The sequence below is a fragment of the Pteropus vampyrus genome, unplaced genomic scaffold (genome assembly GCF_000151845.1).
Source record: "Pteropus vampyrus isolate Shadow unplaced genomic scaffold, Pvam_2.0 Scaffold41, whole genome shotgun sequence".
Taxonomy (NCBI): Eukaryota; Metazoa; Chordata; class Mammalia; order Chiroptera; family Pteropodidae; genus Pteropus; species Pteropus vampyrus.
In genome coordinates this window covers 3506060-3511048 of record NW_011888822.1, presented here as the reverse complement: position 1 = coordinate 3511048, position 4989 = coordinate 3506060, and positions in this window count along the sequence as shown.

The following is a 4989-nucleotide window of genomic DNA, read 5'->3' as shown; positions in this document are numbered from 1 at the left end:
ATAATTTATCATTTATTTACTGTCATGTATATTGTTTATATATTCTGCTTGATACTGTATAAAAATATTTTAAATAAGTCCTAACTTTATAAAAGTTGTCTTATTCATCTTAATTTCAATTTATTATAAAAGAGAAAAATTAATAGACCAACTGGAGAGGAAGGCAGTAGACAAGCTTTTTGAGCTTGGGAGCAGCAGGCATTCATGGGGAATATAGAAACAACATGCATTAAATTTTAGGCCAGAGCTACATAAAATATACACGTTTTCCTGAATAAAAAGTGGTGGGGTGGGGGGGATTTAATAAGCCATGAGCAAGGGGGCATGCTTGACTTAGCTCTATTTTCTGTGCACTATCATGCAAAACATATTTAATATCAAGTTTCTTTTTATCACCTACATTCAGGCTGGACTTACACTCTTCTCTGCAGGGCACTTTAATGGAGTCAGTAAATTGAATTTCCAGCATTAGTTAGGAGAAATCAGAAATCAGATCTTGGAAAGACTATATTCCTATTCAGCTCTAAGTCATAGATTCGGCAGGAAGGAGATTTAATTTTGTTGTTTTGTTTGTTTTAATGTGGTTTCTAGTAAACAATTTTTGCTGAGTTTAGTTTATTTATCCCGGAATTACATTTTTCCTCTGCTATTTTGGTGAGTAGTTTCTGAATGATGACCTTTTGTACTGCGTACAATAATTTTTTTTCTTTTTTCTTTTCATTCGTTAAATACATATTTGAGGATAAGTTTATAATAGGGACTATGCCATATATTGGATAAGTGCAGAAAAGAGTCTGCTCTTCAGCAGTTTTTAAAAAGTGAATTTTTAAATCGAAAACTATTGTCATGATTTCATTTCCCTTGACCTGAACATTCTCATCAGTTTAGTCACTGAGTGGTCCATGGACCGAGGGTTTGCAGCCATGTTTCTAGTGTCGGCGCTGATATTACCCTTCCTTAGAAACTTAGATAAATCAAGGCGCCTTTCTAGACTTCAACATCCTCAACTCCAAAATAAGTAGATGGAATGAAGTCTTCTCTAAATTCTCTTACAATCTAGAATTTCAAATCATTTCCGGTGCAAATCTATTCTATAGAACTTGTCCAAGCCTTCCCAGTGGAGGAATGAAAAGAAGATATTGAAATGTAAGCCTCCTGACTTTTTCTGCCAAACAACTTTCTGGTAGGAAACTGGTTAAATACCACCCACAGACATAAGTTTTTTGTGAGGCAGGTGTTCTGTTTGTTTGTTTGTTTGTATGTTTATTTGAATTAATTAAATTTTAACATTGGGAGGTTTCATAAAACATGGATTCAAGGCTTCTCTGGCAAATGAGAAGATCTAGCAATACTGAATTACATTCTCATGTGTCAGTGACTGAGATAACTAGCAGCTACCTCCTCAGGCAATCTGTTAAGTTTGCTATAGTTCTCACTGCTCCCTATTGTTTATACAGAGTTTTCTCCCCTCCTTTATATTACTTGCCTTGTCTTTTATGACTGAATGGAGAAAGGGCTATGTAGTCAATTTGACAAGCTCAGTGGCTTAAAGTAACCTCATAGGATGATCTGATTATAAATTCCTAACTGGGCAGTTCATGGTGGGCAGTCAGTCTCATGCCTATAAGGGTTTATCTTTGCCTTAAGCAAGCCCTGTTCATAGTTCTTGTGCATCTAGGTTAACACACCTCTAAATGTCAGAATAACTCTCTTTTTCAGATCCCTAAGAGGCATAACCACCCTCAAGGGAGCACAAGATCTTGTTGCCTGTATACTGTCTCTATTTACTGCAAATGTAAAATATTAACTATCTTGCACTCATCAATGTAAAAGAAGTATGTATCTCTCCATTTTACTTCTTATCCAGTCATAGAGATTTCTCCTGCTTTCTTAATCTACCATCAATGGATTTCATGTAATCTTCCTATATTCCCTCTTTTGATTCCAAATGCATATAAAGAACAGCAAAACTGCCATTCTCCAGAGCATTTCCCCAATCTATTGAGATCATACTTCTGGGTGTGTCCTCAGTTTGGCTCACATAAATTCTAATAGACTCATAAAATTTTCTATAGGTTTGGGTGTTCTTATGTTGACATGGCAATGAATTTGCAAATCTTACACTAAACCATAAGTGGATATGTGAGTTTGAGTGTATATATGAATGTATGAGTGGAGAGGAAGAGAGTTTATTTTCATATAGGACTTCTAATTATATCTAAAATAAGAAAAGAACTGACACAAATTGTCGATTGGGTTTAGTCTCAAGTAACAACTAATTAAAGTTCTGGACTTATTTGCTTACCTCACTGAATCAGCAGAACAGAAATAAAAATGCCTGTGGGCCCCAGGCCTGTCTGGTCCCAGGTCTGGCTGTGATCCAGGCTCATGGCTAGAATTAGGATCCTGGATTTAGAATGTTACATTAATGTAGTAGGGTGCCTGCATCCAGCTCATGTAAGCACGATTCAGCTCATTGTATCATGCATGTGTGGCAGAATGCCACTATTGTTCTCTGACATATATAAAGCCCGTGTGGCCCCCTAGTGCAGAAGCGTGTTCTCTGCAATAAAGTAGATGCCAATCATTTCATTCTCATGTTTGTTCCTCGTGCTTTCCTTCAACTGGGTGTCTCACCATCAAAACCGTCTCTTCTTGATCAGCTCAGTGCTGACACTGCTATTCAGATGTTGGTTATTTAAATTACTTACCAACATTAGCTTTGTAGATATTTTTCTTTTGTTTTGTCCAATCCAGTAACCAGAATATATATAGAGAGACTTTCAGATAAAACCCACATTACGAGAATAGATCATGAGAAATGATAGATTTCTCATTGTTTGAGCTTGTTTTCTTTAATGCCTGCATAAGTGAAAAAGATCACACAGCTAAAGAGTATCACTTTCAATCTCCTTAAAGACTTTGGATGTAGATTATCTTGCTACCAGCTCAGGTTTGTTAATTAAAGAAGGGATTAAGGAAAATGTTCTCATCCCATTTTAGTTCTATAATTCTTTTTTTTTTTAAAGTGCAAGCCATTTTCTTTATAGTTTTATTTAGTATTTCACTCCTGTATTATTTCAGAATGGTTTAGTATTTATTTTCTTTTAGTCTTCGATTTTTCTTTTTCTCCCTGGAAGATAAAGTAGTTAATTAAATGTTTATATTAAAAATAAAAAAATGTTTATGAGAAGAAATTACTTTCTTCTCATTTGATTTGCTCCCCTCTGGACATTTTTCTTTATTGTTCAAATTAAAAAGAAATCATTAATTGCATGGTATTCTTTTATATTTTTTGGCCTCTTCTTAGATATATTTCTTACCTCAGTCTCTACCACCACTCCCAATATCCCAATGATGATTAGTTTTTCCTATCCTTGAGCTGACTAAAGGAATTAAGATAAAAAGATTAAAATATCAGTTAGACTTGTTGTAACAACCTGTTTGAAGCAAAGAATCTAGGAAAGGCAAAAATACCTCTCTCTATGTGAAGATCAGTAATTTGAATTTAGTACAACCTTTCTTAAGATTATAATGTCTACTCTGATGCTGAGAATTTCCACAAATGTTATGCAAGGTCTTAAAGTATCCATGATTTTTCTTCTGAGAGCTTATTGTTCTGCATCATTTACTGCTTTCAAACAATGTTTTTTTTAAAGAGATGGCAGTTTTTCTGAAGAAAAGTGACAGTACATATAAGAGGTTTTTTTTTTTTTTTTTTTTTTTTTGCTTTTCCATAGATTAGCAAGGTACTATTCTGAGATTGCATTTCTTTCCTCTTCCAAATGAAAGATGAGTTGCCCACCATATGTAATTATGTGGCTCTAGACAAATAATTTCACAGACATAGCAGTTACAAGTTGATTGGAGAAAATGCTTTGGTGACATTTCATGAAAATGTACATGAGGATAATTCAAGCAATATAAGGACATTGGAAAGAATTTTAGAAGGTATGACTATTTCTTTTCAACCTTTGTCAAACAATTTTTTTTGCCAATATATCAATTTATTTTTCCCTTCATCATCATAACAATAAGTCTTTTTTTTCTGAAGCAGATGTAGATCCCTTGGCAATGGAAAATAATGTGTTTGCAGGCTTTTGGACAGTATCCATTTATGTCTATTCTGGTTTTTAAATTCAAGGAATATTTCTTTTCAAAGCAGAAATAAAAAGAAAAAGCAAATTTCAAAACAAATTTTTTAAAAAGTTCATCAAGGTAATCGATATAAATACAGTGCATAAAAATATAAACAAATAAACAAAATGAATGTGATTTTTAATGTACCAAATATCTAGAGTTCTATTTGATGCAAAGAACTTATGTTCAGGCCTAATTTTTACATGATATTGTTTGTAATTATTTAATGGTATTAGCATTTTCCACTGTATCATTCAAAAAGTTAGATTATATAAGTGAATACTTAGAAAAATTACATTTTTAAATTAAATTATGACTATCCCTATTAATTCTACTTTCCAGATGATCAAATGTTTATGATTTTTTTTTAAACTGACAGTTCTGATATTTATGGAAAGATCAGTATGACTACAAAATGCACTCTCTTAATCACTTACTTTTGTGATTCTCAAGCTATCTTGTCAAGTCTTTTCTTTTAAAAAAATGTTTTTAAGTTTCAGCTTTATCGAAGTATAATTGACACATAAAATTGTAAGATATTTAAAATGGTGACTTGATATACATTGTGAACAGATTTTCCCATCTAGTTAATCAATACATCCATCACCTCACATATTTTTCATTAGTTTGTTTATCTAGTGAGAACATTTAAGTTCTACTTTCTTAGCTAATTATTATTATATTATACAGTGTTATCAACTATAGTCACTATGTTTTACATTAGATCCTCAAACTTTATTCACCTTATAGATGAAAATTTGTACTCTTTGACCAACCTCTTTCTATCTCTCTCACCCCAGCCCCTGACAACCACTTTTCTATTCTCTGTTTGTGCAATTGGACTTAAAA